This window comes from Amblyomma maculatum, unplaced genomic scaffold (genome assembly GCF_055883805.1).
Source record: "Amblyomma maculatum isolate TAMU_Amacu unplaced genomic scaffold, ASM5588380v1 scaffold_23, whole genome shotgun sequence".
In the NCBI taxonomy this organism is placed as follows: Eukaryota; Metazoa; Arthropoda; class Arachnida; order Ixodida; family Ixodidae; genus Amblyomma; species Amblyomma maculatum.
The window spans coordinates 1,449,081-1,464,640 of NW_028146748.1; the positions used below are offsets into that span (position 1 = coordinate 1,449,081).

Consider the following 15,560-nt stretch of genomic DNA (forward strand, 5'->3'; position numbering starts at 1 on the left):
AAAGCCGCTTTTTCGCGGTCCCGCTCATCGACCTCAATCTGCCAGTACCCGCTCTTTAGGTGCAATGAGGAGTACTGGGCGCAAACGTAGTCTTTCGAGCGAGTCGTCGATATGAGGCAGCGGGTAAACGTCTTTTTAGTGATGTTCAATTTTCCATAATCAACAGAGAAGCGAAGGGTGCCATCTTTTTTCTTTACCAGCGCAACAGGGGACGACAATGTGCTGTTGGAGGGTGGAATGCCACCATCACAAAGCATCTCCTGAACCTGTGTCGGAATCGCTTCCCGTTCCGTAGTTGAGATGCGGTACGGCTGCTGGCATATAGACCGGGCATCGTCGTGCGTAATTATGCGGTGCTTCACAAGAGGTCGCAAAACAAGCGCGGTATTCTAGGAGGAGAGAACGGAGTTCCCGTTGCTGTGTTTTCAAGGGATCTGTACAAACATCAAGGCGATGAACGGATGGGCACACGTTTTCAACTGCACCGAAAGTAAAACATTCAGAGACATCCGCTAAGCAGTCGGCGAATGCGATTGCAGTAGCACGGAAAAGATGACGGGGTTCGTTCGTGAAGTTAGTCACCAGGAGCTCTGATCGGCCGTTGCGGAGGTAGATAAGACCACGCTGAGATGATGCTATGGGTGAGCAAAAGGAAGAGATTGCCCTCAGCGATCGCCGTCCTTTCACGTAGTTCGTCGCAGGTAACAGTGACAAAAACACTGGTACGTGGCGTAATAGAAACGTTCTCAGCGGCAATTCGAAGGGCGGCGCGGCGGTCCTGGCGATTCTCGGTGGCAGTATCAGGAGCTTTCTCGGTCGAAAATGTCACGGTACGCTTCCGGAGATCGATAATGGCTCCTACTCCCGGAGAAATTCCACACCAAGGATACAGTCGTGGGATCAGTCAGTTATCACGAGGCAGCTGACAACAAACGTGGAGTTGCGAATTTGGACTCTCACCGTCCACTGACCACTCGGAGTCACAAAATGTCCGCCAGCGGTGCGAATCTGCTTGCGAGACCATGGCGTCATTACATTAGGATGCGCCGCTAGGTTTCCGATTAAAATCGAAAAATCAGCGCCAGTGTCTAGCAGTGCGCTAACCTTATAGCCATCGAGGAACACAAGTATATCTGCTTTCATGTGTGCGAACTGTCGAAAGGAGCGGTCAAGTCAACGTCGCTCACAGGTTGGGTTGTCGGCGGGTCTTCCTCGCGTCGACTGCAAGCGGGCTCGCCCCGGAGGTAGCTGTCTTTAGTTTTTCCGACGCGGACTAGGTGACTGTCGCTGCGCCATCTAGGAGGAGCTGGGCTGCGACGATGGTCTACGTGGAGACAGAGAGCGTGACGGTCGCCGGGAAATTGGCGCCATGCCCTGCGGGGATACGTAGTCCTCAATCTCACGAGGTCGTAGGCCGAGTGAAAGGTGACGCATGTTCATGGGAAATCCGTGCAGTCCCAGGTCTCGATAGGAGCACTGGCGATACAGATGAGCTGGTTCCCCGCAATGGAAGCACGGGCGCTGGCGATTTGGGGCGCGCCACAGGTCCGCCTTCCGCTGGGGTGGTCGTCGGTTGTCCATGTACGACTCAGTTTGTACAGAATAGAGTGAGCATTGGGCGGGTGGCGGTAATGGCGTCGTAGTAGGCGCAGGGCGTTGCAACATATCTGCATACGTTGGACGATGGTACTCCGCGGGAATAGGCGGCGGATCAGCAGATGGTACCGAAGGCATCAGTGCTTGACGCTCTTCGCGGACAATGCCAGCTATAGAGCCTACCATCGGCTGGCAAGCACCGGAAAGCACATGGAACTCTTCGCATAAAACAGAGCCGATGATGTCCCGAAACTTCCGGGTGGCCCCGAAGGCCGAAAGCGGCTCCGCAACCGAAGCGGTGAGTACCGGTCTGTCGTAGGTGGTAGACCACTGCTGGAGCATCCGCTCGATTGTGACAGCTTCCGAAAGAAACCCAGCAACCGTGCTCGGTGGATAACACACGAGACCAGCAAATTGTTGTTCTTTAACGCCGTGCATGAGGTGGCGCACCTTTATGTCTTCGGGCATTCCCGGGCCTGATCGTCGGAAGAGCCGGGTCATGTCCTTCACATATGTGCTTATAGTCTCATTCGGCATCTGCATACGAAACTGTAAGGCATTTTCTGCACGTTCTCGCCGATCGGCGCTGGTATAGGTCTCAATGATGCGTCGGCAGAACTCGCGCCATGATGTTAGGGGGACTTCTCGGTTCTCGTACCACGTGCGAGCTCCATTTTCCAGGCTGAAGAAGACGCTTCTAAGCTTGGCGGCGTCGTCCCACTGATTGAACGAGGCGACGCGTTCAAACTGGACGAGCCAGTCTTCAACGTCTTCGGTTTGACTGCCGTGGAAGGGCTGAGGCTTTCGTGGGTTCTGCAAAGTCTAGTAAGCAGGAGCTTGCATGGCAAGTCGAGGGGCGGTTGCGGTGCTCAACTCCAACGGTCCATGCTCAGGGGACAGGCCTTGATTCCTCCGGCTAGCACGTTGCACAGGGGTGTCGATTGGCATACAAGTTGAGTCCTGGGCGTGCGGAGGTGCGCAGGACAAGTACCGGGATCGATACGCAGAGCCGACACCAAAATATGTCACGGACAATAGGGCTAGACGTGCCTAAAAAGACAGGGAGAAGCTGTACCAGCAGCTGTGCAGAGCGCGCGAGCAGACTTCACCGTCTTTTCTCCCAGGCGCCACCTTAGAATCTCAGGAACACCAGGTGACAATAATATACTAATTTTTCTAGCGTGGCAGAGCGTTCTGGGCTTGCCGTGCCTCCGCCCCGGGTCGATCCAGTACTGCACTGCTTCCGGGACAGGCTAAGCGACTCCCCGCTGTTGGAGGAAGGACAATCGCAATTCTAAGGTGAGACCAACTAATATTTTTCACCCGAGCTCGCTGCTTTCTGTATGCTTCACACAGCAATCCTTCCATTGTCGCTGTCTAATTGCATTGTTGGGCGCCTCCTGCTCGAAGTGAAAATTGGGGTTACTTTTCCGCGCATTATTGCATGTGGGTCAATTGTTTGTGTTGCTAGGGAATGGTTTTATTAAGAATCCCCTCCGAGGGATGTGTCGTCATCTGGTAAACATAGAACAAGTGCTACTACAGTAAATGGTTTACCGCCGCTGTTTCTGCAACAGCCGAAAAGTGGCGCCACTTGGGCACATATTTTGAATAGGATCGAACCGCAGGGACAGCCGGACAGGTGGGTCAACAGGAACACTCCCCTGATGGGGCTGGGACAGGTAGGTCACCGCCGCTTGCGGCGGGGGAATGCCTGCCACCGAATTTTTATCTGTTGTAGGCCGTCATTGCACTCGCCACCGCTTCGGAGGTGGACGACGGCTGTTTTTGCGGTTCGCGTCTTCCTCTCCCTCTTCCTTTTCTTTCTCTATTTTCTCTTCTGTCTGCACGAGGCAGTGCAGGTGGCTCAGCTACAGAGCCAGTAGCAGGCCCGTGAATTTTCTTTTCCTTTTTCCTACAGCCACAACAAACAACAACAGGTAGGTCAACGCCGCATGCGGCGTTGGCTAGCCTGCCACCGAAGTTTATTCTGTTGTAGGCCGTCATAGCACCCGCCACCGCTGCGGTGGTGGACAACGGTTGTTGTTGCGGAGTGCGTTTTTATCTCCTTCTTCCTTTTCTTTCTTCTCTATTTTTCTTCTGTCTGCACGAGGCAGCGGAGGTGGCTCAGCTCAGTCCTGTGCCTTTTCTTTTCCTTCTTCCTACAGCCACAACAACAACGCCAGATTATCGCTTCTCAGCCTTTTGACTAAGATCAAAGTATAGTACTGGACCTACGGGGCAGTATAACTCTGCCTTTGGCCAAGTATAGCGCTTTGATCGATGCTAGGAGTCGGGACTCTACTAAAGGTCTCGGTTCTTAAAACCAGCTTTTAACCATTTCCTTTCCGGCAATGCTTGGGTCCCCCTTGCCCATCTATGATTGGGTGCCCTGAACGGCTGGCGTAGGGGAGCGGTGCTCCGGCCCGGACCTTCACGTCACGACACTGCCCGATCGGCTGATTTCTTGTGCGGCTGGGTATTTTGTATGCCAATGCAATAGGGATGAGTCTCCCATTTGCATCGACATTCCGAAGACTTGGTCAAACTAGCGATCCCCCCCCCCCCCCCCCCCACTTATGGATGCTCCACTCTAGAGGAGCCCTTGACCATTTTCTCGTTCCAATGTCCCAATCATTGTGAAAAGCCACCTCTGTTCTTAACAGCTTAATATCTGTTATGGGTTCTGATTGTACCCATGATATTAAACTGATATTTTAGCGCGGCGGAGCGTTCGGGGTTTTTCTCACCTCCGCCACGGGCCGACCCGCTAATGGACTACTTCCAGGACCGTTATTTAGGGAACAGCGCGAAGTACGGGACACAGACGCAAGAAAGCACAAACACAAAGCGCTGACTATCAACTGAGGTTTTGACAAAAGGCAGGAATGATGCAGCGAAGAGAACAGGGAGTGGAACAACGATAAAGGTGGTGAGTCACCTGCCGTCGGAAGATAGTCACGACGATAAGTTAAACTTTTGCTAGTCGATGAAATTGTGGGGAAAAACAGCCATCGATGGAACACAATATAAACAATAGATTAGCAAAAATGGAAGATGAAAATGAAATGATAGCGGTAAAATGTATAAAACGCAAAAGTTAAAAATCAAAATTGTGGTGAAAACAGCCATCGATGGAACGTAAGATAAACAATGGATTAACAATAATGAGAGATGACAATAGATAGCGGTAAAATCTATAAAAGGTAAAAAGTAAACGTCAAGGAGTAGAGGGCCTCAGTGAGAATACAACACACTAAAACAAGTTGAAATCGAATGGCAGAAGGAATTTTAAGCGCCCAAAGGGGGTAAATTCTTAAAAATCTTTAAAAGTATAGCATTTTGAGGAGTAATACGCATACGGGTGAAGAAACAATTAAAACCAGCAAAATTGTAAATACAGAAAAGAGCTGGCGATGAACAAGAAAACACTAAGAAAGGAAAGGAAACCATCACAACGCATGCCCGGAGGCACTTAGGAATTTCATTTCTTTCTCCAATAAACAGATTGATGGTGTGCTAACACAGTGGTCCTTGGCACGATGGATTTTTATAGCTTCAATTATCTACCTAGATATATGATCTCGTCCGTTGCCGATAATCGAACAATTATGTAATGCAGGGACGCAAGATTGATTTTCACATTTTTTGCAGCGATTGGCCATATTTCCAGAAACTACAGTGTTTCCTACGTTATGTTTATGCTCTTGCAGCCTTATATTTACGCATGTACCCGTTTGACCGTATTGCCTCCAGCAGGTCAGGGGTACAGAATAGATAACACCGGAGGTGCAAAAAACGTGGGGATTGCCGTGCGTCTGCCCACAGCCGCGGTCAATCGGTTGGTTGTTGACTCTCCTACAGAGCAAGGCAAGCTTGATTGCCGCGGAGAATGCAACGTGGACGCCTACACCTTTAACAGCCTTCTTTAAACCGTGTCTAATTTCATGAAGGTAAGGCAAGACGACGACTTCTTTTGCTGTCGCTCTGTTCTGGAGCCGCTTAACGTTTCTTGCCCAAACTTCCGGCCACTGATAGCAGGAGAGGCAGAAGGTAGCCGGCGTCAAAGAGCCGTCCGACCTGCTTTGGAACACTATCATCGAGACGATGTTCACATGTTTTTTGGACGGCATTGAGCAAACGCAACCTGAAGATGCCTTGCTTGATTAACTTGGAGTAGGCAGACGAAGACGTGAGGAGCGGTTTCTTACCTCTGGGCTCATAGTGCCAGCAGGTATGCATATCAGAAAAATAAAGACGTAGGTCGAAAAAACGTATGGTGTTACCTTCCGAGAATTAAGATGTTAATACAAGAGGCTGAAGACACCGGTCAAACAGGGATTGTTACTTGGGTAGAAACTTTCCTAAATTCTTTTTCACTGCATTTTAAAAGGACGAGATAGTCTTCACAAAACGAACATTTTTTACCATACAATTGCCGCGCATCTTTTCCTGAAGTAACCTGTCATAGTGGGCAAAGAATATGTCGCTAAGGACAGGGACTGCACATGAGCGTATACACACACCTTTTTTTTTTCAGGTAGGTAAGCTGGTTCCACTTAAAAAAGGACGACTTGAGATAAAAATTTAGGATTCCCAGAAATTCCTCGCTGGGCAACCCGATTTGGTTTTGGAAATTAACTACACAATTAATGTCGATAGCTTCTTCAACACAATTCAATAATTCCTGGTGCGCCAACGAATATTATAGGTCGCTGATATCGATGGAGAATCCTTTAGGGTCCTTAAACGCATACGCGCTTAAAAACAACAATATGCTCAGACCCCTCAATTGCAAAACGATCAGTTACCTCTAAATGCTTTAGTTTGTTTTAGTGTGTTTTATTCTCACTAAGGCCCTCTACACCTTGATTTTTACCTTATACGTTTTATAGATTTTACCGCTATTGCTTTTTATCTCTCATTATTGTTAATCCATTGTTTATCTTGTGTTCCATCGATGGCTGTTTTTCACCACAATTTCAACCATTAGCAAATGTTTTACCTTACTGACGTGACTATCTTCCGACAGCCGGTGACTGAGCACAATATTTATCGATGCTCCACCCCCTATTCTCTTCGCTACATAAACTCTGCCTTTTACAATAACCCTCAGTTTATAGTCAGCGCCTTGTGTTCGTGCTTTTGTATGTCTCTGTGTCCCGTCCTTTGCCCTGGTTCTTAAATATGCATAACCAACTAGCCCGCCAAGTCGTTCTTATTAATTTCATCTCTTGTTCTTCGGGCTCTGTCATCTTTCTGAATTGTTATCCAAGCCTCCTGACTTCTCTAAGCACTCTTGCTGCCTGCCGGTGCCGTACCCTCTTTTTCTGTATCCGCCACAAGTTCCTACCCCCCCGACGTTTTGACTATATTTGGCGGATTCTCCCCGGAATCCTGTGCCTACCGTCGGTGATGTCGGCTCATCTGACGAAGCTCTTACAGTTCTTAGCCAGAGACCGAAGTTCGCCGTTGAAAACAAGAAGACATCAGTAGAACTTCTGAGCCTCGTGAGGCAAGTGGCACAACGAGCTCCGAAATGCAACAAGGACAGGTGCATCTCCGAGGGCGTTAACCTCCTGTTCAAGCGCCAGTCGTTTTTTGGACGCTGCCAGTACGCCAAACTAACACCATCCTTCAAAGCCATGGACTCTTTCTGCTCCCCTCTGGCAAAGACGGTGGTTTCACCGTGCTTAGAACTGGCGAATATAACACGAGAGCCTTCACCGCCTTAGAGACTGTATTCGAAGGAAAGGAAGCTTTCAACCTGTCCAAAGTAAAAAGCCAAGCACTTCGTCTCTGTAAGACCGCTAAACTTGATACGCTAGCGTGCTCTGTGAAATCCAATAGACAATTAACAGGTAATGTGTTATTCTCTGCTAAGACGCACAAACCAGGCTGCCCGTTTACGGTTATCGTATCCAAGCAAGAATCCTGGCAGACGGTACTCTCTACTTTCATTAAGCACTAACTAAAGCATTTAGAGGTAAATGATTCTTTTGCAATTGACGGGTCTGAGCATATTATTCAGTTTTTAGGCGCGTATCCGCTTAACGACCTTAAAGGATTCTCCATCGATATCAACGACCTATATTATTCGTTGCCTCACCTGGAACTATTGAATTGTGTGGAAGAAGCTATGGACATAATTGGCGTAATTAATTTCCAAAACCAAATCGGGTTTTTCAGCGAGGAATTTCTGGGAATCCTGAATTTTTATCTCAAGACCTCCTTTGTTCAGTGAAACCAGCGTACCTACCTGCAAAAGAAAGGTGCGTGCATAGGCTAATGTGCAGCCCCTGTCCTTAGCGATCTGTTCCTTGCCCACTATGACAGGTTACCACAGGAAAAGATGCGTAGCACTTATGTTGAGAAATTTTTCGCTTTGTAGACGACTATGTCGTCCTTTTAAAATGCAGTGAAAAAAAAATTAGAAAAGTTTCTACCAAAGTACAATCCCTGTTTGACCGGTGCCTTCATCCTCTCGTATTAACATCTGTATTCCCTGAAGATAACAATAGTGTTTCCTCGACCTACGTCTACTTTTATGATGTGCACACCTGCTGGTCCTATGAGCCCAGAGGTAAGGAACCGCTCCTTTCGTATTTGTCTGCCCACTCCAAGTTAATAAAGCAAGGCATCATCAGGTTGTGTTTGCTAGATGCCGTTCAAAAAACATGTGAACTTCGGCTTAATGATAGTGTTCTCAAGAAGATCGGATGGCTTCTTGACGCGGGCTACCCTCTGCCCCTCCTGATATCAGTGACAAGAAGCTTGAGCAAGAAACGTTCAGCGGCTCCAAAACAGAGCGACAGCAAAAAAAGTCGTCGTCTTGTTTTAACTTCATCAAATCAGAAACGCTTTAAAAGAGGTTGGTAAATGCGCAGGCGTGCACGTTGTTTTCGCCGAGCCAAACAAGCTTGCCTCGCTCGGTAAGAGTGTCAACAACCAACCGATAGACCGTGGCTGTGGGCAGACGCACAGCAATCCTCACGTTTCTTTTGCCTCCATTGTTTTCTATTCTGTGCCTATGACCTGCGGGAGGCAGTACATCGGCCATACAGGTTAGATGCATAAATATAAGGCTTCAAGAGCATAACAATTATGTAAGAAACACTAATTTCTTGGAATATGGCCAATCACTGCCAAAAATATGAAAAGAAATCTTGCGGCCCTGTGTTGCATAATTGTTCGATTATCGGCAAAGGACGAGATTGTGCGTCTAGGGAGATAATTGAAACTATCAAAATCCGCCGTGCCAAGCACCACTGTTTTAGCGCACCAGCAATTTAAGCGCCTCCGGGCATGCGTTGTGGTGGTCCCTTTCCTTTCTTAGTGTTTTATTGTTCATCGCCTGGCTCTTTGGTGAATTTACAATTTTACTGGTTTTAATTGTTTCTTCACCCATAGTCATGTTACTCCTCATAATGTTATACTTTTTAAATAGTTTGGGGATTTGACACCTTTTAGGCGCTTATCATTGCTTTTGCCATTCGTTTTCAGTTTTTTTTTATTGTGTTTTAATCTAACTAAGGCCCTCTAGACCTTAATTTTTATCTTTTTATGTTTTATAGATTCTACCGCTATTGCATTTTGTCTTCGTTTTCCATTATTGTTAATCTATATTTTAGCTTGTGTTTCATCGATGGCTGTTTTTCACCACAATTTCAACCATTAGCAAATGTTTCACTTACTGACGTGACTATCTTCCGACGGCCGGTGACTGAGCACTATATTTATCGAAGTTCCACCCCCTATTCTCTTGGCTACATAATCTCTGCCTTTTTCCAGTAAACCTCGGTTGATAGTCAGCGCCTTTTGTTCTTTCTTTCTTGTGTCTCAGTGTCCCGTCCTTTGCGCTGCTCCCTAAATATGCAAAACCAACTTGCCCGCCAACTCGCTCTTATTAATTCCAGGACTGGCCCAGTGACTCCCCCTTGTTGGGGGAGGACAATCGCAATTTTAGAAACAAAAAAACGGCATTGTTTTGAATTGTTTTTTTTTTTCGGACTTTTTTTTGCAACATTTTTGTTTCGACGTTGACATTAATACTAAGTTTTCGAGCGCGGCAGAGCGTTCAGGGCAGTACGGGTCGATCCAGTACTACACCACTTCCGGGACCGCCTAAGCGACTCCCCGTTGATGGATTAAGGACAGTCGCAATTCCAAGGTGAGACGAACTAATTTTTTTCACCCGAGCTCGCTGCTTTCTGTGTGCTTCGCACAGCAATCCTGTCATTGCGCCTGTCTTACTGCATTGTTGGGCGCCGCGTGGACGCTTTGACACTTGGGGTTACTTTACCGCGCGTAATTTCGTGTGGGTATATTATTCGGGGTGCTAGGAAATGGTTTGATTAAGAATCCCCTCTAAGGGAGGTGTCATCTGGCAAACCGTAGAACTAGTGCTACTACCTAAAACGGTGGACCGGCGCTGTTTCTGCAACAGCCGATAAGTGGCGCCGCTTGGGCACATATCTTCGATAGGATCGAACCGCAGATCATCGCCAATTTATCGCTTCTCGGCCTTTGGGCTAGGATCAAAGTATAGTACATCTCGGCCTTTTGGCTAAGCCCGTAGGATGAGAGGACGTCATTTTATCTGGTTGGAGGGGTCATGCTGCCCGTCTAGGGTGACACCCCCTCCGTTCCTGTGGTACCGTTGGTCCTGCTGCCCTGGTGCCTGGCCTGCTGCCTGGTGTCCTGGGCCCTTCACCTGGCGGAACCCCCCCCCCCCCTTGTGAGGTCCAGCTGCCCGGATTCCTGCGGCCTGCGGTGCTTGGCCGGGTTTCCTGCCTGGCGCCCCGGTCCTGCGGTGATGGACCACCAACCGCCGAGCACTCGGCCTTCCAAGGCCCAGTGATTCACTTTCCAGTTGCCGCAGCCTGCTCCTGCAGACGACATCATTGATGCCCTCGAGGGTGTCGTTGGTGTCGGGGGCTGCAGTACTTGCAGCACCTCGGCGGAACCAAGTTCCTGGCTGCTGTTTCTTCAATGGCGCAAGCCACCAAAGTTGTTGCCGCGGGCGCTGTGCTCGTCGGCAGTCATCATGTTCCGCTGGTGCAGGTTGCTGCTCCGGTGGTTTTTGTTACTGTTTTCAGGCTGCCGCCATGTGTCAGTGACGATGCCCTTGCGGCACCATTGACACCTTGCGGAAAGGTGCGGGCCATCACTGAGCCCGGCTTCAAAGGAAAGAGTCACATACACAATGGGTGTAGTCTAGTGAAACTGGACATGATACAAGCTCCACCGAATTTTCTCTCTGTCGCGGGCTATCGAGTTATGCTCGAATACCGCGGCACGAAGCGGGTATGCTCGAGATGCGGGGGAGAAGGCCACATGGGTGCGGCTTGCCAAGCGACCAAGTGCGGACGCTGCTCCGCGTACAGACACAGCATGGAGACCTGCAGTATTGCTTGCAAGCGGTGTAGTGGGGCGCATATGCCACATCGGATTGCGTCCTGCCACGCACATACGCTACGGCTGTAGCAGCGGCTGCTGCTGCGCACCACAAAGGGCCAAGCGGTGCTGCTGCGTCTCCGCAGGAACCGTTGGGTGGTGGCCACGAGTCTCGAGACTCCGAGCCTGATGATGATAAAGCTTCAACGATCACCATTGCTGCGGATGAGCAAGGAGCCGCCGCCAACCTAGGTTCCGATGACGAAGAAGGGTCCCGATTACCGGAGCCCATCCATGGAAGAAGCTTTGTTCGAGCCGGATCTCACCGCTGCGCAACGGACACTAAGACCTCCGGGGAGGTGTCCGAGTCCCTGACAGGAGACTCTCCGTTGCACACACCCATTAAACCGCAGGTGGGATCAGGGAGAGCCAGGAGTGAAGAACGGCTTTTTTCTGGTTCGTTAGCGGTTGCGATGCCCCAGCGACCAACTAGTGGGGACTCCTCGCTTCGGCCAACACGGAAGACGTCCGGTGCAGAAGAGGACTTGGCAAAGCGGACTCTTTCTTGGGATAGCGGATCGGGCCCGTGCGGCTCGGCGCTGAAGAAAAAGCCCAAGAAGGTGAGTGGCAATGAGACAAGCGAAATGAACACTAGGCCGCCGGAGAATTAAGCACCATGGCGCCAACAAAAAAGCGACAGGACCGTAACGGTCCACATCCCTCCTTTCCGATCGTCAGTGGTCCCGGAGTCCACTCCAAGGCGCCATCAAGGGATCACCACCCTGGCCTGTCGACTCGGGCGGAATGGGGGACGAACGATGGACAGCGTACCGGTTGGGACTGTGTTGGCACGTGAGTGACTGTGTGTTTTTCCACAGCCGAGTGCGCCGACTGGACCCCCTTGCAACCCAGCCGTTGGTAACGGTTGGCATCGTCGTCCTGCCGCCGCGGGGCCGCCAGCCGAGGCGTCTCATGGACCAGGGAGCCCTCCCGTCTCAGTGCCACTACAATGTTGCGACTTCATGGACGCTACCCGCCGCACCGTGCTGTGAGTCTGTCCGCATTGTTTGTTCTATACTTTCTCGGTTTCGTTTGTTATTTGAGTTCATTCTATTTATTTGTCATGGCTTATTTTAAGTTTGTTACCTTTAACGTTAAAGGGTTTCGCAACCCGGACAAATAGCGCGAAATTATTCATTTTGCGCGATTACACGAAATTGATGTTTTATTTTTGCAAGAGTGCTATTTACGTACCCCATCTGTTGTATTATCTTTTCGTTCGCGCTTTCATGTTGATGCATTCTTTTCGCTAGCAGACTCACGGTGTTGTGGAGTAGGGGTTATTTTCGTATCTCCCGCTTTTCGCAATGGAGCGCATTGCACATACGGTCCTGACAGGCCTGTTATTGCGGTAGATATGTTCTTAGAGGGGCGGAAGACGCGATTCGTGAACGTGTACACTCCGGTTACAAGGGCACTCAACAACGACTTCTTCAAATCCATCACACCCTTCTTCCTGGATTCCACCCCTCACGTTTTGTTGGGAGATTTTAACTGCGTCCTAGACTCGGAGCGGGACATTAGAGGACCAGGTCAGGGCTCATCCTGCTACCAGCCAAAAGAGCTACGGAAACTCGTGCGCCAGGTCCACCTCTCGGATGCGTGGGTGGAACTTCATGGAGACGAATTTGTTGCCACTCGCACGAGCAGACGTAGCTCTAGCCGTATAGACAGAGTCTACGTCCCCCCTTCTCTGACACCCCTCCTGGTCTCCTGCGAGGTGTTAATTCTCCCGCAAGATATGTCAAAGCTGAGTGACCACGCACCTGTCATGGCCACATTGAGGTGTTCGGAAGGCCGCCCGACGCGCCCAACTCTATGGCGTATGGACGCGTCGTTAATGCTGGACGTCAAGAGCTTCAGCGACATTCGGGCGGAGGTGTCCAGCTCCGTTGCTGACATCAACCAGCTGTCACCCGAGGGGTGGGACAACCTGAAGACGGAAAGGCGGGCAATTCTCGTCCGGGCAGGCAAGGAGAAAAGTGCACTGCGCACTGCCGCACCGAACGATGTGCTAAGTAGAATGAGGATAATTCAGTGCCGACGAGTTAACGTTCGCCATGCGATAATACCTGGACATCTTGAGAACCAGATGTCATCGCATCCTGCAAAAGGGGTATCAGGATACGCAAAACAGGGATGTGTCGCTCACAGCTGAGTGCACGGCTGATTTGATGCACAGCCGAAGCACGCGCAGGCACGATAACCGAACGGCGTGGGTGGCGAGTGTAGACGTGGGCGATGGAACAATGTCCGAGGATCCGGCCGTAATCGCGCAAGTCTTCCGCGAACACTTTGCCTCGCGATTTACGTCGGGCCTCCGAAATTAAGCCGATGGAGTGACAGGTATTTCCACCTTCTTTGACAACTTACCGGCTCTGCCCGAAGCCGAGGGTGCGGCACTTTATGCCCCAGCATCGCGTGCGGCAGTGTTTGAAGTCCTACGAGACATGACACACTCATTCGCGCCTGGTGCGGACGGCATTATGGCGGCCTTCTACTGGAAGTTTGACGTTCTTGGCAGCCTGATAACCACTCTGGTAAACATGGTCATCCGGAATGGAGGGAAACCTGCCTCCTTCACAGCAGGACATATCATCTTGATCCCCAAAGAAGGAGCATCGCCGATAACGTTATTGAACAGTGACTACAAGTTGATTACTTCCCTGCTCGCCAAGCTCCTCCGGCCTTTTTTGGCAGATTTAATCTGCCCTTCCAATCGTCGGCGGTACAGGAACGCTCCGTATTTGCCGCGCTCACGTTCACCCGAGACGTGTTTGCATACGCACAGGAAAAAAGAGTGAGCGGAGTAATCGTATCGCTGGATCAGGCTAAGGCATTCGACAGGGTCGAACACCCGTACTTATATCAAGTCCTAAGGGTGCTATGGGCTCCCCGAAGAATTCATAGGGACCATAAAGCTCCTCTACGAAGATGTGTTGTGTGACTTGATATTGAACGGAGAGGCGCTCCCCAATTTAGCTGTCACCCGAGGTGTGCGACAGGTTGCCCATTGTCACCAGCACTGTTTGTCCTGTCGCTGGACCCACTGCTGCGGCGCGTCGTCAGCGAGCGTCGCATCCGCGGCTTTCCGGGGATAGGACAGGACGAGGAGCAGATAATGGCATATGCGGACGATATCTCCCTGCTTGTGCCTGACGGGCAAAGCCTGCAGAGTTTCCTGACAGTTTTCAGGGAATATGCATCGCTCTCGGGAGCGAAACTGAACGTGGAAAAAAGTCGCGCCCTCTGCTTTGGCAGTTTCCAAGAGGCGCTCCCAGACCCGATCCCCTTGGTGGAAGCTGTTAGGGTACTGGGAGTCCTCTTTCAAGAAGGAAACGTATCCCCAGCCACTTGGAGCCTGGCCATCGACAAAGCCAACAGGGTATTCTCAAACGCAGCGCGTTTTGACTTGTCTACGGCCACCAAAATCGCAGTTATTAAGAACAGCGCGCTTGCCTTCGCGCTTGCCTTCGCGCTTTACGTAGCAAGGGTGGCAGTGATGCCAAGACGCACGGCAGGGAGACTCTCCTCCCTAGTAGGCACCTTCTTCTGAGGAGGACAGACGGCCCTAGTGGCGCGACAGCTTGTTCAACTTCCCCGTAATAGGGGAGGCCTCGGAATGCCATGTGTCCAAACGGTTGCACGGACTGTGATGACCAAGCTAGTCGTGAGCCTTTTGGACAAAGAAGACTACCCAGGACGGCCCCTACTGTTATACTGGCTGAGCACTGCGGGGAGGGCCTTCACTCCTCAGACATTTGGGACCGCGAGCGGAAACGCCGCACCCCTTCTACCAGGTGGCCGCCAGGTTTCAAGAAACCCTCAATGTAGAGGTGCCAGATGTAAACGTAGAAGAGGTGCCGCTAACAGAAAAAGTGGCCTCATGGCGTGCGCTCGCCTCAGCGCAGAAGAGGCAGAGCGAACTGATTCTAGGAGCTGGAGATCATGGGCCACGAGCACAATGCCGGATCAAGTCAAAGAATTTGAGTGGCGACGGCGGTGGGGCGTGCTCCCGACTCGGGACCATCTCTATCGATGGGGGTTTGTCCCCAACAGCTAGTGCCCGGAGTGCGGAGCACCGGAGATAGGGGATCATTTTGCTTTTGAGTGTCGCTTATCGAAAGTTATGTGGCATCTAGTCTACCGTATGTTTTCGGTGCCGGGAAAACAACCGCGGGGTGCATTTGCGCGGCTTGTGGTGGCAGGTACCTTTTTCGTCCTCTGGAAGCGCCGTTGCCTGGCGGAAGCCCGCTGGCAGCAGGCACTAGCCATGTACCTGGCGCTGCAGAGCCTGCGCCTTCTGCTCTGGGGATACCTATCAGAGCGGCTCGAAGTAGATGGGGAGGCGCGGTTTCTGCAGCGCTGGCACACACGTTTTTTCGTCGTGAAACCAAATGGGCTAACCATGCCGACATTGTTGTATTCATCCCACAAGTAGCGTGCATTGGATAACTTGTATGCATGTACATCCCCCCCCCTTTCTTTCCCCTTCTTGTGCATTTGGA

At 50.7% G+C, this 15,560-nt stretch overlaps 1 pseudogene; it reads left to right on the top strand.

The window, feature by feature from the left end:
• Positions 1 to 4,229: 4,229 nt before the first annotated feature.
• Positions 4,230 to 4,400, top strand: LOC146171071 (U2 spliceosomal RNA; annotated as a pseudogene).
• Positions 4,401 to 15,560: the final 11,160 nt, after the last annotated feature.